Source organism: Danio aesculapii, chromosome 3 (assembly GCF_903798145.1).
Source record: "Danio aesculapii chromosome 3, fDanAes4.1, whole genome shotgun sequence".
NCBI classification, from domain to species: Eukaryota; Metazoa; Chordata; class Actinopteri; order Cypriniformes; family Danionidae; genus Danio; species Danio aesculapii.
The window spans coordinates 15,802,323-15,821,442 of record NC_079437.1 but is presented as its reverse complement, the minus strand read 5'-3'; the positions used below and the strand labels follow the sequence as shown (position 1 = coordinate 15,821,442).

The window sequence follows — 19,120 nt, the reverse complement described above, 5'->3', positions numbered from 1 at the left end:
CCATTATAACCGCACTCGTACAGCTTCCTCACCCTTGTGTATTACTCCGCCCACATAGAGTGACAGCAGATCAATAAACTCACTACGGTTTGACAAATATTGCAGCTGTTGGACAACATAATGTACTTTTGAGGCTTTTTCAGGTGAGAATGTTGTTGTTTAGATTGCAACTATGCAGTTTATTAATAAGAATAGTGCCTACTTTAAATATTTATAATTTCTGAGATACAGCACATCGGCATCCATCAGCCTGTCATACTGAGCAGAGCAAAGTCAGTTGACGCTGTCCATCCACAAGATGGTGACAGAGACCACATAATAAGCCCTTAGAGGAGAAAAACTTAGCTTAAAACTACACACTACAGCTGATCAAACATTATTAAACTGGTAAGTGACATTCTAAGTCGATCTCTTTCTTTTGTATGTTGTAGTCCAGTATTAATACCATAGTAGTTGTAGTGTATTGTGTGAACCCTTGACTACTATACTGTATATTCTCCCAAACTTGATTGGGTGGAGATAGTTGATTAAAATTGTATTGCAATTAGAGACCATTTACCAATTTAGCAGACATTATAAACAATGTCAATATCAGATATTTATAGTGTAAATATGTGTGTTTACAAATGTTTGATAACTGAATAGCCTGCTTTGAGTGTGATGGCTTACATGATGAAAAATTTTGACAGTTTAAATAAGAATCGGCCTATCAGTTTTGATCAACAAGTCATATGCAATTCATTTTAGTCCATACAGACAATTGTACTTACTGTTTGCTCATATGCGCCAAAGCATTTCCAATTTGCTTAAATAAATAAGATATGCCAATCTGAAGTGAACAATAAGCTAATTGTTCAGAGATCTAAATGCATTGTTCTGAAAAATAAAAGTTTCAATCGAGAAATGAGCCAAAGCAATTGAGAAAAACTGTAACAAACTGTAACTCTCTTACTAATATGGATCAATAAAACAATTAAACTACAAAAAAGGCTCTAAATCAAGTATAACATGATAAAGCAGCAGTTATGATCTAAGAGAGGAACTACATTTATTGTATTTTAAATGTATCTGTTGCCTAAAAACACACAATCTTTCACTAAAAATGAAAGTAACTCACTATCTCTATCTATGTGTGTATGGATTTGTGTGTATGTGTGCTTTTCCTAGCAGCCACACAGATATGCAGACACAAAACCCACTGATTTCCAGTCATCACACATGCTAACTCGCCGCACTCTGCCAGTCAGCTGACCACAAACACAAACACTAAATTACGGTTGATGTGATGAATTTCACTGATGTGTGACGTGATCTGGCCAGTCGCTGTTGTAGAAATCAGGTCACATGTTTGTTTGATCTTATGATGTGTTTTTTAAACACTTACGGATCTCTGTTCCCATTAACAGATGCTCTCACACTTTACGCTACTCTCTCATAAAGCAAACGGACACTGGCTGGTGGATTATTTGGGATGTTTAGTCTGCTAAAACACTTGAACAAATGCATTTGGTTTGTCCAGTGTAAGTGTGATGCCCATGTCAAATAAACAATAAATAAATAAATGAATAATACTGTCACAATCACATGCACAGGCTTGACTGCTGGAGAACTACACATATGCAACTGATAAGAACTACAAATCCCATCATGCACACACACCAGTTTCAGTTCTCTCCTTGATTGCACCCACACAGCTGAAAAGCTCTTGATGGACTAATCAGATAGACCATATAAACAGCACACACGCACGCACGCACGCACGCACGCACGCACGCACGCACGCACGCACGCACGCACGCACGCACGCACGCACGCAAGCACGCACGCACGCACGCACGCACGCACGCACGCACGCACGCACGCACGCACGCACGCACACACACACACACACACACACACACACACACACACACACACACACACACACACACACACACACACACACACACACACACACACAAACTTTGCTGAGTCTTGTTTACCTGTAACATTACAAGGTGTTATCCTTGTCTATATGGAGACAGATCAGTCTCAGAAATAATACATTTACAAAATAAAATTCATACATCCACAACACAATCCACATTTACATAATCCAACTCGTAAATTTAAAACACAATTAAAAAATACACAAATCCAACTCGTAAATTCAATACATGATTCAAAAATACGCAAATACAATTGGTAAATTTAAAACATGATTCAAAAATATGCAAATCCAATTCGTAAGTTCAAAACATGGTTCGTAAATACTCAAATCTAATTTGTAAATTCAAAACACAAAGCGAAAATACACAAATCATATTCGTAAATTCAAAACATGATTCAAAAATACATAAATCCAATTTGGAAATTCAAAATAAAATTCATAAATACACAAATCCCAATCAGAAATTCAAAACACAATTTATACTCAAATCTAATTCGTAATTTCAAAACACTTTTCGTAAATACACAAATTAAATTCTCAAATTTAAAACATGATTCAAAAATACACAAATCCAATTTTTTAATTCAAAACACGATTCACATTTACTGAATTTATGAATTGTGTTTACAAATTTACAAATTGGATTTTGTAAGTGTGAACTCAATGTTTGTATATGAATTTTCATTTTGTAAAATTTTTTAATTTTTTGAGACTGATCTGACTCCATACGTCTCGTCTTGCCATGCCTTTTGATCCTTGCTTTGCTTCTTGTTTATGCTGTTTCCCGCCTGCACTGACCTTTTCGTCGTGACCACAACTGCTCTCTGGATTACCCTCGTGTTAATGTTTGCTCCTGTTTGACTATTGCCTGCTTGATTAAGCTTTCAATAATCTGCACATGTCCTAATGTTACAAATACCATATTTAAGACTTTTTTTTTCAGATTTGTGATGGCAATTAAATAATTAGATTAAAAACATGATAGATTGCAATTAGCTTTTGATAATATAGTCAGGTCTTTTAAATATTATAGATATTTTTTCTTACAGTGTTTTAATTTGGAATGGCAATCAATTAGAAAATGTATTCTAATCAATAGACTGATATTCTTGAAAATTAATCATATTAATTGCAACCTAATTTAACAATGCCAGGCTATCTATGTAGTCTCGGATGTTGACATTTTATACATTCATTTATTTTCATTTTCATTTCTACGTCCAATTTTGTCCACCCAATTGACCTATAGTGCATGTATTTGAACTGTGAGAGCAGATTTTTTTCAGTGAAAAGGATGAGAAATGAGAGGGCTTATGAACACCTGCAGACACACATCTTTTGATCGCAAAACACAGAATGTCCATTAACAAGCCTATCAGGGTCAAATAAGATTTTCAGCGCAGCTCTGAACGACATACATAATGTATCTGAAGCAGCCATTTCACACTGGGATAATCATCTAGACTCATCATCTGTGTTTACCTGCAGTATCTCGTTCCTTTAAAACTCAGCCGCGGATCAAGCTGTGATTCCTTTACACTGTGGATTCGGGACTTTTCACTACCGCTGAGCTCAGTATGTTAAAAAACAACAGTGCTACCGTCTGATGGCTGTTTGTTTCCGCTGGGGCTCCTCGAGGAACTGCGATCCTCCCAATGCACATAATTCGAGGCATTCAGGAATGTGCAGGTAAATTGTGGATGATGCAACTCTGCTAGACCTGACTGAGTCTACAGATTCATTCACTTCAATTCATGTTTATTTCTATAGCGCTTTTACAATGTAGATTGTGTCAAAGCAGCTTAACATAGAAGTTCTAGTAAATTGAAACTGTCAGTCCAGTTTTTAGAGATGAAGTTCAGTTCAGTGTGGTTTAAATTTCACCGCTGAGAGTCCAAACACTGAAGAGTAAATCCATTGATGCGCAGCTCCACAAGTTCCAAACTAAGCAAGCCAGTGGCGACAGTGGCGAAGAACAAAATTCACCAATTGACAAAAGTGAAGGGAAAAAAAAACTCGAGAGACTATTCATGACTAGTACATTTCCTGAATACTAAAATAAGAAATGACTGACTGGCTGACTTACACAGAAAGATTCACTTTTATAGTGGTGAAGTAAACAGATTTAGATTAGCAGTGGCAACCAAAACCATATTTGTAATGACCTCTTGGTTTCTGTTTCTGCAGAATTAAGCTGTGGTCACAATGCACTTTTCCTCCCACTGACTTCCATTCATATGCATGCGATTGCACCAGATCAGAAATGCAGGCTTGTGCAACAAGTAGCACATGTTGCTGTGCTTCAAAGTTCAAGCATGGTGACGTGCGAATATGTGTTGTGTAAATGCATCCCAGCAAGCACAGGAGGTCAACATGACGTCAGACTGATGTTGTACCCCAACATCGTGGGATGTTGCATTTTGTTTCGAAATGAAAATCAGGTTGATGTCAGAACCCAACGTCAGTCCAACGTCAATGTCCATCATTGGACTGACTATGCATTTTGGTTCCTTTCCAACACAACCTAAAAACAACCGAATATCAACGTCTAATAATGTTACAGGTTGACGTTGTGTGGATGTTACCAATATGATGTCTATAAGATGTTAGATTTGGGTCGCCATACCTGACGAATAAATGTCAGTATGTGAAGTCAACGTGATGTTGGCTTAAGATGTTGGCTCCAAGTTAGATTTTGGTCACAACCTAAAATCAACCAAATACCAACGTCATTTCACGTCATTATTGGACGTCAAAATAACGTTGTCCTTAGATGCTGGTGATGTAAATTTAACCTTGTAAATGTAACGTTGTGTGTCTGCTGAGATAAGACCAATAGACCCTTTTCACATTTCTGGGTTTCTCACTAGCAGACGTCATAGTTGGGTAAACTTAAAGCGAAGTCAATGGGAGAGAACAACAAATAATTTTTTTACAATCCCATTTGCTCAAATAATTAAAGTAAAGCTTGACTATGGTGTCAAGACTTTCAGAAAAAGAAAAAAAATGTGTGAGACTGATAATGGCAGCCAGAAGAGAGAACAACGATTCAAATTTACGGTCCTGCCCCTAATTACCTAGCATAAACTGTAATTTGTTTTTGTAATTTGATGCAAAGATGATATAATACATACACAAATACATAAAAGTGTACATACATTTAAAAAAAAATCTAAATATTAAAAACTATCAAGGATTTAAAGTGGAAGTAAAGCAGTCAGTTTACAAGTTCACAATATTTGATACATTGGTTTCCACTTTAATGAATATATATTAAACAAACTCAATTAATGTAACCATTTTGCAAAAAAAAACGCATGTTTAAGTATATAGCTTTTAGAGCTAGGGCGCCGCCATCTTGGAATATCGCTGTGCCTGACATCACATGGTTGGTTCCGTTCCCTCAGCTGAACAGATATAATGAATGTAATGAACTAAAAATGAAAGCTGGATAGCCTAATTTAACCCAATGCATGAAGTTGTGGACGCGGAGCTAGTGCAGATACAAACATCAGATGTGTGTTTAATATATAAAAATATGTTTACTCTATTTTTTATTTTTTATTTTTTAATTGCTGAATGTTTGATGCGCCACATTCTATATTACCTATTTCTATATTACACTGCTTGTCTGGGCATTTATTTTTACTTTTCACCTCTTTTTGTGTTCAAACCAAACTAACATCTAAGAACTGTTTTTTTTTTTTCTTCACATGGCAGGTTTTTACGTCCCTCATACATGTTGAGAGATCGAGTTGATTGACTTGAAAAGGGAATATGTCTTGACATATTCCACAAAGTGTGGGGCGGAGGGTTGTTTGGCATCATAATTTCCAAAAAGTGATACTTGTACACAGCTGCCAAAGGGTGACGTTTTGAGGTTTTTCAAACAGAAAGGCTGAAATTATGCTAAAATTTTGCAGACTGACTTAAATCTGTTGCAGTGTGTATGGGGTCTTGAGTGAATTGTTGGTGCAAGATGAAGAAGATAAAAAAAATCTGCCAGGTTCGATGAGTCTAATTTTCTGCAAAAGAATTGCAATTTGCTGCAACATTTGGATGGCTGTGTAAGAATGTGGCAGAAACAACATGAAAGCATGGACTCATCTTGCCTTGTATCAGCGGTTCAGGCTGTTGCTTGTGTAATGGTGTGGTGTCACATTTTGAGCCTCTTTATATGCTAAAGACCCTGGCTGCATCCGCAATCTCATACTTCCCTATTATATAGCATGTTGGGAATGTACAGAATGGGAGGCAAGTAGTATGTCTGAGAGGGTGGCACAGTGGCTCACTGGTTAGTGCTGTCTCCTCACAGCTAGAAGGTTGCTGGTTCGAGTCCCAGCTGGGCCAGTTGGTATTTCTGTGTGGAGTTTGCATGATCTTCCCATGTTGAAATAGTTTTCCTCAAGGTGCTTCGGTTTCCCCCACAGTCCGAAGACATGCGCTATAGGTGAATTGAATAAACTAGATTGGCAGTAGTGTATGTGTGTGAATGAGTGTGTATGGGTGTATCCCAGTACCGGGTTGCAGGCACCAGTGCATCCGCTGTGTAAAACATATGCTGGAATAGTTGGCGGTTCATTTTGCTGTGGCGACCCATGATAAATAAAGGGACTAAGCCAAAGGAAAATAAATAAATGAAATTGAAAGTAGTGTGTGAATGTGTGTGAACGAGTGTATGGGTATTTCCCAGTACTGGGTTGCAGGCTTCAGTGCATCCGCTGTGTGAAACATTTGCTGAAATAGTTGGCGGTTCACTCCGCTGTGGCGACCCCCGATAAATAAGGGACTAAGCTGAAGGAAAATAAATGAATGAATAAAATTGAACGTAGTGTGTGTGTGTGTGGATGAGAGTGTATGGGTTTTTCCCAGTAATGGATTGTGGCTGGAAGGGCATCCACTTTGCAATACAGATGCTGGAATAAGTAGCGGTTCATTCCACTGTGGCGACCCCTGATAAATCAGGGACTAATGGATAAATGAATAGTATGCCTGAATTCATGATGGATGCTATGCTGTCCCATGATGCCATGCGAGAGAATGCATGAATGGGAGTAAAGCCATGCAACTGATGAGAGTGTGATAATGACAAAGGCAAATCTAGAACATTCAAATTCCCTTCGAACTTCTCCCATTCACGTTATATAGAACATATTTTTCTACGAGCTGTGTAATACATTTTAACTTAAATGTAGTACCTATTCCAGTAGTAACCAATTTGAAATGCAGCCCCTGTTTTTGTTTGTAAATGCTGGCGATCCTTTTCATTATAGAAGGAATGAAAGGCAGACTTTTAAAATGGAGGTACAGCTATTCACAATCTCTCTCTCTGACTGGCCTTTATAACAGCCTGTCTGAGTATTATTATTGAGCATGTCCATCTGCTTATAACCACAGTGTGCCCATCATGTTAGACTTCTAGCAGGATAACAGGTCATGTCACAAAGCTTAAATAATCTCAAACTGGTTTCTTGAACATGATAATGGAGTTCACTAACTCATATAGCCTCCATGTCGCAATCAAATAAGAGTATTTTTAGGATGTAGAAGAACTGGAGATTAGAATCATGGATAGAATAGAAGAGAATAGAATAGAATAGAATAGAATAGAAAATAATTTTTAATCTTTTATTGTCACTGCACAAATAAGCACGTTATTTACATGTGCGACATGTGTACATTTGAGATTAAAGAAAGATGTGCAGTCCAAAAAATATTAAACAACTTCTGATGCCTTCATGCCAATACACTCAAAAAAGTTTCTAACATCATGTTAAATCTATGCAATAACATACAAAATATAGCAACAACTACCTGAGTAGTGATTTTGCGCTCTGTGCTAATGCTAAAAAGTGTCTTATGCATATATTACCATCTGACTTTTACCTCAATTTACCTCATATGTCAAGACATGAGCATTAAAACTGAATTTAGAGTGAACAAACAAGTATATCCCTTGACAAAGATGAATCAATCATTTAGTATGTGCTTTTAGCAATGTTAAAAATTTAACATTTGAATATTTATTCATTAATGGCATATTTATTTTGCTGCAAAAGGAAGATTGTGTATTTTTCTTGTTGCAGAAATCTTACTGCATAACGGTTTCATGATTATTGTGGAGAATCATATTGCTGGAAATTCCGTTTTGACAATAACCATGCTACTAAAAATACAGATAAATTTCAATATCAGTAAAATCTTTAATGTGAACAATGTCCACTGCAAAAACATGTTAAGGAATGACATTTCTTTGAAGAATACTCTGATATGAAAGATAAAAAAAGTAAACTGTAGAAAAAGCTCACAAATCAAGACAGACGCGTTCATTTTTTATTGTTAAAATAAATGTTCAAAAATGAATAGTATAAAATAAAATGTACAACAATTTTTTTTAACTTAGATATTGTAATAATTATATTATATAATTCAATTATATTACAGTAACTTTTTATTAATTTTATTAGAATATTAGAATTATTTTAAATTCTTCATGTTATATTAAATTATATTATATTATATTATATTATATTATATTATATTATATTATATTATATTATATTGTATTCATTCATTTTCTTTTCAGCTTAGTCCCTTTATTAATCAGGGGTCGCCACAGTGGAATGAACCGCCAACTTATCCAGCTTATGTTTCACGAAGTGGATGCCCTTCCAGCTGCAACCCATTACTGGGAAACATCCATACACACTCATTCACACACATGCACTACTGACAATTTAGCTTACCCAATCCACCTGTAGCGCATGTTTTTGGACTTGTGGGGGAAACCGGAGCACCCAAGGGAAACCCACACCAACATGAGGAGAAATGCAAACTCCACACAGAACTGGCCCAGCCGGGGTTCTAACCAGTGACCTTCTTGCTGTGAGGTGACTGTGCTATACTGCGCCACCGTGATGCCATATATTATATTATATTGTATTGTATTGTATTGTATTGTATTGTATTGTATTGTATTATATTATATTATTTTAAACTTTCCCCGCAATTACGGTATCTGAGGCTTCTGATAATCACATTAACCGGTAAATGAAATAGTGATAATAATATGTAAAAAATAATTTAACTTCAAAAACGGAGAAAAAAACTAAATACAAAATATATAAATAAAAAACATGAAGTTCTGGGGCCTTCCTCAACTCTGAAACTTGTCTGACCGCAGAGCTGTGGAGGAGGCAAAGAAAATAAAACACAAAGGAGTGCACTTCTCAAATACCTTGAACCTCCACCTTCAGGGAGGAGGCAGCTAATTCCTCCTCTCAGTAAAAACAAATTACAAGGCATTTTTTCATTCCTGTAGCTGTAAGCCTTTAAATAAGCACAATGTCTGACTCTGAGGCGAGGATCACAGTAGGGGAACTGGCTAATATTGTCAATCTGGCTTTAATGAGACAGATCTTACTGTGTTACTGTTAATTATGCCTCGTCTACAGGGTTTTAATGTGTGGCAAATCTAAAAGCTGGTACATCCTTCATTTCCTTCATTTTTAGCTATTGCTTTTTTCATAGTTTCAGTTTTTATTTTAAACAAAAGGGTGACACGGTGGCACTGTGGTTGCCTTACAGCAAGAAGGATGCTTGTTCGAGTCCCAGCTGGGCCAGTTGGTATTTCTGAGTGGAGTTTGCATGTTCTGCCCGTGTTGGTGTGGGTTTACTCCGGGTGCTCCGGTTTCTCCCACAGTCCAAAGACATGCACTATAGGTAAATTGGGTAAACTAAATTGGCCATCGTGTGTGTGATTGCGCGAATGAGTGTTTATGGGTGTTTCCCAGTACTGGGTATCTCTAACACTGTAAGATATTACATCGACTTGCTTTTTACTACAAAGACTTTGTTTTCGCGTTTAAGTAACATGGTAAAACAATGCAAACAACAGGTTTCCAGCAGAAACTGTGACATAAGCAAATGAATAACCATCCATAATTCAACACTATTGTGTCGGTGGACTTAATGAGCTCGATTGAACTACACTGTTTCTATTTACTGTGACCTTTTATGTGAAGCTGCTTTGACACAATCTACATTGTATAAGCGCTACACAAATAAAGGTGAATTGAATCGATTGGATGTTTGTCTGTGGTCTCTTACCTTTCAAAATAAACCGTTTTGTACAGCAATGAATACCATGTACAGCAATGAATGCATGTGTGTGTTGTTATTACTATGATTTACTCCAAGTCTATTAAGTGTTTTCTGGTCAACTTTCACAAATTTAGCAAATACATTCCTTATAATTGAAAACATCTAGCTGCAATGACTGCTTAGGGGTTGTAGCTTTAGACTGATGTATAGTTTGTCAAGACTACTCGTGTTCTTTTTGGTGTAATTTATTCATAAACACTGACATGTGGAAAAAACAGTACCCCAGTGCATCCGCGTCCTGGTGCTGGCTAATTTTATTGTGTGTTTTTTCTATTTAGTTTTTATTTTATTTTAATTTGAGTTGTTTTAGCTTGAAAACTAACCCAAAAATGTAATGCATATTGTGTAATATATATTGTCATTTTTACATTACTATAAAAAACGTAATTATTTTTTTAGTTTAAGCCAATCTAACAGCCATGCATTAAAATGCTGTTATTTACAATATTATTGATTTACATAATTTAAAAATGAATTCAAATGTAAAATCACACATACAGTTGAAGTGAAAATTATTAGCCCTCCTCTGAATTTTTCTTTTTCAAATATTTCCCAAATGATGTTTAGCAGAGCAAGGAATTTTTTACTGTATTTCAGATAATATTCTTCCTTCTGGAGAGAGTCTTATTTGTTTTTTTTTCGAATATAATAAAAGCAGCTTTTATTTTTAGGTCAATATTATTAGCCCCCTTAAGCAATATTTTTTTGATCGTCTACAAACAAACCATCATTATACAATGATTTGCCTCATTACCCTAACCTGCCTAATTTAAGTTAAGCCTTTAAATGCCACTTTAAGCTGAATACTAGTATCTTGAAAAATATGTAGTAAAATATAATGTACTGTCATTATCGCAAAGATAAAAGAAATCAGTTATTAGAAATGAGTTATTAAAACTAATGGGCCCTATAATACAACTGGTGCAATAAGGTGCAAGATGTGTTTGGTGCGATTTGTTGCTATTTTCAGATCAGCGCAACCCTAATTTTCAAGTTTTGTGCTACATTTAAATAGCAAATCCATTTGCGTCCCTTTGTGGACTCATGGGAGGTGTGTTAAGGCGCATAAAGGAGGTGTGTTAAGGCGCATTGTTGGCGCATTGCTATTTTAAAGAACTGAAATAGATTGCGTCATTGACCAAGTAAAACCGGTCTAAAGTCAAGAGTGTTTTATGCGCTATGCGCCTATGCAGGTTCAAACGCTTAATAAACACAGGATGAACAGCAATATTTACGAATATTAGAAATAAAGAGCAATCTATATACGAATGAAGAAAAAAGGATTAAAATGTTACAAAAATTATTATTTACTAAATAGTAATACTAAATAGTAGCTACTACTAGTAACACTACCTCCATGTCTTCTTTCATGTCCAGGGTTTTTTTTTTTTTCAGTTTATTCATAACAATTAGCATTTTTATTATAATGTTATTATTATTAGCAGTATTATTTATTATATGCATATTCATATTTGTTTTAATAAAAGCAAGTTTAGATTTGTCCCCCTGTTGGGTTTTGGACCATATGGGGCAAAAGAATAGGACGTGTTTTTAGATATAACTCAGTCTTTTGACCACACTTTGTTGATATTGTTCATTTATTCATTTGCTGGAAATTAGAGCTAAATTTAGAAATGGTTTTGAAACTAAATTAAATATGTAGGCTAATGGATGTCTTCAGTGGAGTGCGTACAACACTGTTTCCTTATTCACGAAAGTAAAGGAGTAAAGTAAAGAGGAAAAGTAAAATAAAGAGATAGTAAAAGAGGCCAAAAGAGGCATTCTTTATCCTCGCGCTGCAGATGCTCTGTTTAACTGTTTTCTCGCTAGCGAAGCATTCAGTTTTTCCACTTACAAAGTCTGCCATGTAAATAGCAAATGTACCACGGTCTGACACAACTGACTCTTAAAGAAAATAGGAGATGAGATTCTGATTGGCTTAATGCATGTTATGGTCAAAACACACCCATAAATCATTAAGAGCATAAACACAACCCTGTTAGACCATGCATCGGGGCACAGAGTGTATTTTTTAGTCCTTAAACTATTCGGACATGCTCTTAATGCTTTTGTGCCAAGCGCTTTAGACTTTACGCCTAGATCATTAAAATAGAGGCCATTGTGTTTAAAAACGTATCTAAAAAAATCTTCTTTCCGTAAACAGAAATTGGGGTAAAATACACAGGGGGGCTAATAATTAATTCAGGCTAATTTTTCTCACTTCAACTGTACATAAATACAGTAAATGTTTACCTCTTATCTTGAGCTCCCAGTTACCATCTACGAACAGGAACTTCTGGAGAGGAATACCTGGAAAACCTGCACATTTGAGAAACAGAAAGAGAGAAAACTCTATGAGAATCTTGTACAATTCTGAGCAAACCAAAAACAAGAAGAGCACTCATTTCAGTATGTTACAAGGCACTCCAGAGCTCAACACACTGAAGACATGAGGTATACGAGTACAAGAGATTTGTTAAGGCATTCGTAAACTGAGAAATCAGATTTTCCCTTGATCTTTTGATATAAAAGATTGGTCAACGTACTTTGTGTTCAACAAAAGAAATAAACCAAACAAGTTTGGAAAAAGTGAAGGGATAATGCATGATGACAGAATGTTCGTTTTTTTTAAGGGGTGAGCTGTCCCTTTAATGTCTGCAAGACTGTTGCTTCCTCTCAGTCTGCTGTTTTCTCCTCAGAGGAAAAGAAGATCTGAGAGAGCGAGAGACTGAGAGAGAGAAATATGTCTCTACTGACAGCTGAAGCATTAAATGTGCTCAATCTATGCTTTCTGGACTCTGAATGACAAAACTGAAGGTCTCAATGGACAATGAAAATGGACAGTGAGTAATCAAATGATTGGTTAACAGAGCATGTAAAATAAACACTCGGGTTTATTCAGTCAAAGTAAGTGAAAACTGCTGTACATTTCTTCAGAAAAACAGTATTTGAGGCATTCCGGAAGCTTCTCCCATGAATTATGTCTAGACTGTGATTAAATGGTTGCATTTCAGTCCAAATATTGATAACAATAACCATGATTTTATTATAGTAATTCTAACATTGACTTTAGAATTTTCACTGAAATATTTTCATTTCACATTCAGTTTAAGGACCAATTCTCACCATTAATTAGTAACTTATTACCTGCCTGTGAGATATTGGCTGTTTATTAGTACACATTCTGCATGAAGTACACTACCTGACAGAATTCTTGTCACCGATCCAAGTTTTAGGAACAACAAATAATAACAAATAATCAGAAGTGGCTTATATGAAAGGCAAAGGCCTCTAGATTACACTTATTTTATTAATATAAAATATGATCATGCCTTGATTTTTAATTATTTCATTAGGACAGTATGGTCTGACTTTGCTTAGACAAAAGTCTTGTCACTTAACAGAAATAATGTACAGTATAGAATATAAAGTCATGGTGCAGTGGGAAAAGAATGAATATTGTGTATGACTCCCATGAGCTTAGAGGACTGCATCCATACATCTCTGCAATGACTTAAGCAACTTAATAATAAAGTCATCTGGAATGGCAAAGAAAGCGTTCTATCAGGACTCCCAGAGTTCATCAAGACTCTTTGGATTCATCTTCAATGCCTCCTCCATCTTACCCCAGACATACTTAATAATGTTAATGTCTGGTGACTGGGCTGGCCAATCCTGTAGTACCTTGACCTTCTTTACTTTTAGGAGCTTTGATGTGGAGAAGGAGTATGAGAAGTATGAGGAGCGCTATTCTGCTGAAGAATTTTCCTTGTCCTGTGGTTTGCAATGTAATGGGCAGCACAAATGTCTTGATACCTCAGGCTGTTGATGTTGCCATCCACTCTGCAGATCTCCTCATCCTGAATGTAATCCTAAACCAATGATTTTTCCATCACCAAACTTTCTGAGAGAATATTGGGTCCATGTGGGTGCCAATAGGTCTTCTGTAATATTTGTAATGACCTTCTGCAACTTTTCCAAATTATCAACTAGCAGTCGTTATTACTGGGATCGATGACAAGACTTTTGTCAGGTAGTGTACATCCCTAATCCACCCCAATATCTTCACTTAAAAAATGACTTTTGCAAAGTTGTTGTGAACAATTTATATGGGATGAATTTAAACAAACAAATTACATTTAGTAATGTTCAACTTTAGTTGTTTGTTTAAATTTAGCCCAAATAAAATGCCCTGATTTTGATCTTCTAAATAAAAATCCAAACAGCTTCAGTCCATTTTGGCTGTGCATTGAGTCTGCACTGCACAAGACGTGAGCAGAGCTCAAAACTTGTATTTGCCAAGCACCAAAAGTAAATAAAATTGCTCGCCAGTTGGCAGGTAACATTATTTGAAACCGTATCTTATAAATCACATTGTAAGAATGAGAGTCAGTGTTCTCTTATGTAAGAGACGAGTTGGATTCATAATAAACCATCTGCTGAAGAAAATACACGTGCCTCCTAAAAACATTGAGGATAAATACAAAAAGTTTTTTTTTTTTTCTCCAGAGCGCCATGTGGCATCACATATGTGGATTATTCTTTGCACTTGAAGTATAAAATCACAGGGAAATAAAATTCTTCATGTTTTTGTGCAAATTCACTGACAGATGGAGAACAACTTGTTTACAATGCTGCAGTTTGTCACTAATATACAAGCAGAAAACAGCAATATTAAAACCACATTGTATAAAAAAAAGAAAAATGTTGTGTGATATCTAAAGTGCCATATAATAAAATTTTAATATAATAAATTGACTGTTTATTATTAATTATTAGACAACAAAAAAAAAAATTATAAAATAATACTGCCAGACCTACACATTGTAAAGTAATTGGTTACCTTTCTTTAAAAAATTAGTAAACCTATTTGTAGGATATGACCATTTTTGGCTGGGATACAACTATATGAGTACATGTATATACAACTTAATACATTGAGGAAACGTTTTTAGCAATACATATTACTATTCAAAAATTAGGTTTTGATTTAATATGTCAATATAACATTATATCAAAACCTAAATAATATAAGTCAACTTTACGCAAAAAGGTGATTAAACCCAAACTGTAATGTGTAACATACAGTATGATACAAGCAACGGCGATGAGGATCCACACACAGTTTATTAATAAGAGTAGTCAGGCAGGCAATGGTCAAACAGGTAGCAAACTGGAGCATAAAGGTAATCCAAGATCATAGTCAAAAACAGGCAAATGGTAGGTACAGAATCAATAACAAGAAAACAAGGCAAGGATCAAAACACAGAAAGACTAGACAGGATTAACGCTTCGTAATGCTACAGGTTAACAACAACAAGACTCAGCAATAAGTACGTATGTGTGAGGTGAATACATTCCATGTAATCAGTCTATGATTTGTTTCCAGCTGTGAGTGTGCAGTCAGGGAGAAAACTGGAACTGGTGTGTGTGTGAGGTGCATGATGGGATTTGAAATCCAGTTCTGTGATAGATTTGTAGTTCTCCAGCAATCTGCCCAGGCTAGATCAATAGTGACTGTGACATTAAGTTAACTTTCTGGACTCTGAATGACAAAACTGAAGGTCTCAATGGACAATGAAAATGGACAGTGAGTAATCAAATGATTGGTTAACAGAGCATGTAAAATAAACACTCAGGTTTATTCAGTCAAAGTAAGTGAAAACTGCTGTACATTTCTTCAGAAAAACAGTATTTGAGGCATTCCGGAAGCTTCTCCCATGAATTATGTCTAGACTGTGATTAAATGGTTGCATTTCAGTCCAAATATTGATAACAATAACCATGATTTTATTATAGTAATGCTAACATTGACTTTAGAATTTTCACTGAAATATTTTCATTTCACATTCAGTTTAAGGACCAATTCTCACCATTAATTAGTAACTTATTACCTGCCTGTGAGATATTGGCTGTTTATTAGTACACATTCTGCATGAAGTACACTACCTGACAGAATCCTTGTCACTGATCCAAGTTTTAGGAACAACAAATAATAACAAATAATCAGAAGTGGCTTATATGAAAGGCAAAGGCCTCTAGATTACACTTATTTTATTAATATAAAATATGATCATGCCTTGATTTTTAATTATTTCATTAGGACAGTATGGTCTGACTTTGCTTAGACAAAAGTCTTGTCACTTAACAGAAATAATGTACAGTATAGAATATAAAGTCATGGTGCAGTGGGATTAAACCCAAACTGTAATGTGTAACATACAGTATGATACAAGCAACGGCGATGAGGATCCACACACAGTTTATTAATAAGAGTAGTCAGGCAGGCAATGGTCAAACAGGTAGCAAACTGGAGCATAAAGGTAATCCAAGATCATAGTCAAAAACAGGCAAATGGTAGGTACAGAATCAATAACAAGAAAACAAGGCAAGGATCAAAACACAGAAAGACTAGACAGGATTAACGCTTCGTAATGCTACAGGTTAACAACAACAAGACTCAGCAATAAGTACGTATGTGTGAGGTGAATACATTCCATGTAATCAGTCTATGATTTGTTTCCAGCTGTGAGTGTGCAGTCAGGGAGAAAACTGGAACTGGTGTGTGTGTGAGGTGCATGATGGGATTTGAAATCCAGTTCTGTGATAGATTTGTAGTTCTCCAGCAATCTGCCCAGGCTAGATCAATAGTGACTGTGACATTAAGTTAACTTGGCTTAATATTTACAATTATGCACATAGTTTACTTGCTTAATCATGTTAAGACAACGGGTTTACTTACTTTTTTAAGTAAAGTCAACTCACTATTTATATTAACCTATAATGCCTTTACTATGTGTGGCAATAACGTTTCACATCTAAAGACACTGTTCAGGTGTTGTATTTCAAGACATTCATCGTCTTTTTGTCTTCAAACAGCTCATGTGTGGGGGACTAGTTTTTGCCTTTAGTAAAATTTTGTTTTTTACTGATTGCTATTTACATTAATCTATAACCCCTTTACTATGCCCTGTACTATGCTGTGTAAAACAATCGATTTGTGTTGGAACAACACGAAGGAACTAAGTTAGCTTACTTTTTTGTCCTCAAACAGCTTGTGTGTGGAACTAGTAATTGTTTCGCATCTCATCCTAAGCCTTTTTGTCATATTTTGGTTTTGACTGTTGGCTGTGAAATAACTGAAATAATTTGTGGCAGTGATATGGAATTTTAATGTAGTCAAGACCTGCCTGAAACTATTTTAACTGTGAGAAATCATTTTAACCTTGAACATAATTACACAGCTTAGAAAGTCATCAATCATCAGCCAATCAGAATCAGAATATAATATAGTATAATATAGCACAACACAACACAACATACAGTATGTGACCCTGGACCACAAAACCTTCACTGGCTTGATTATATATGTAGAAATAACCAAAAATACATTGTATGTATTTGTTCATAAAGTTTATTGTATGCCAAAAATAATTAGAATATTAAGTAAAGATCATCTTCCATGACGACATTTTGTAAGTTTTTGATTAGTAATATGTATTACTAGGGACTTGATTTGATAACTTTAAAGGTGATTTTATCAATATTGACATTTTCTGAACCATTAGATTCCAGGTTTGCATATAGTTGTATCTTAGCCGAATATTGTCATATCATAACAAATATTACCCCAGCGGAAAGCTTATTTATTCAGCGTTCATATGTTGCATATGGTAATATTTATTCTGACTGATTTTCTGGTCCAAAGTCAGATACAATATAATAAAATATAATATAATATAATATAATATAATATAATATAATATAATATAATATAATATAATATAATATAATATAATATAATATAATATAATATAATATAATATAATGCAAGAAACGACACTGTCACAATTCCCATTAATTCAATGGAAACGATCAGCCAGAACATTTAAATCTTTATATATTTTTTGCCCACAGAACACTATCTAATCATAATCATAATAACACTGTCTTGATCAACACTGAGCTCCAGCCAATCCTATTGAGCGTCTCCAGGGCTTCATTCACTGTCAAACCAAAACGGCACAGATTCCTGCACATTTCCAACACAAATGACTTTAGAAAGCCAGCCAGGATTAAACCCACAGAGGGTTGGGATTACGTAATCTGCCTCTCGTCGGACAGGGGGTCATGCTAAGATAAGAGGGAATCCATGTAGAAAACCGCGCGCGACAGATGTTAATGAGGCGAGGAGGGGAAGCTTGTGTGCGATCTGATGTCAAAGCGCCGAGAGAGAAACGCGAACATCAACATCTGTGTGTGTTTGCGAGGACCAACAGACACAAACGCAGATATACATGCAACGTTAGAGGTTTATAAACACGTATTAACACAAAAACACTCATCTAACACTTCACAGGCTACTAGAAGGACTAAAGGCAGTTTTCTGAAGGGGTTTCTAATGTTCAAGCAGCCACACACAAACACATTGATTTTGGTTGGTGTATGAAGACTCTCCATAGGCGTAGTAGTCTTTTGCGGGTATCAAATTTTCTATTTGTGATTAATTGCTGTATTATCACAACATTTGGTGCCACTTTATATTAAGTGGATTTAACTACTAGGTACTTGCATCAAGAAAGGAGTGCAATGTACTTACTGTGTTTATAATGTACTGCAGAACACTTTTGGTGCTCTTGAAGTAGGATACAGGTAGGTTTAAAGACAGGTTTGGTGGTATGAGTAGGTTTAAGAGTGGATTAAGGTGTAAAGGACAGTCAACTACAAATGTAATTACTGTAAATGCAATTAATTATAGATGTAATTACATGCATGTACTTAATCATAGTACAAAATCATGCACTTACACAGTAAGTACATTGTAACGAATGATTAATTTTAGGCCACCTAATATGAAGTTAGACTCAACATTGACCTATAAGCTGCAAAAAAAGTATAGAATAAAAGTATAATAACAAAAAAAATCTAATAAACAAAAATCTCATACAGTAAGTAAACATCAATTACTGCATGAAATCCTTTAGAAATAGCCATACTATTGTAATATGTTAAACTAAATGAAAAAAA

The 19,120-nt window shown here is 35.4% G+C and overlaps 1 protein-coding gene across 2 annotated transcripts in view; it reads right to left on the bottom strand.

Annotated features, from left to right (window-relative positions):
* The window catches only part of stat5a (signal transducer and activator of transcription 5a), a 225,205-nt gene that overhangs the window by 85,382 nt on the left and 120,703 nt on the right, over positions 1-19,120 (bottom strand). For both annotated transcript variants that reach the window (XM_056453251.1, XM_056453252.1), the window contains one exon: positions 12,347-12,412. The gene's annotated coding sequence lies outside the window, so the exon portion shown is untranslated. The remainder of the gene's footprint in view (positions 1-12,346; positions 12,413-19,120) is intronic.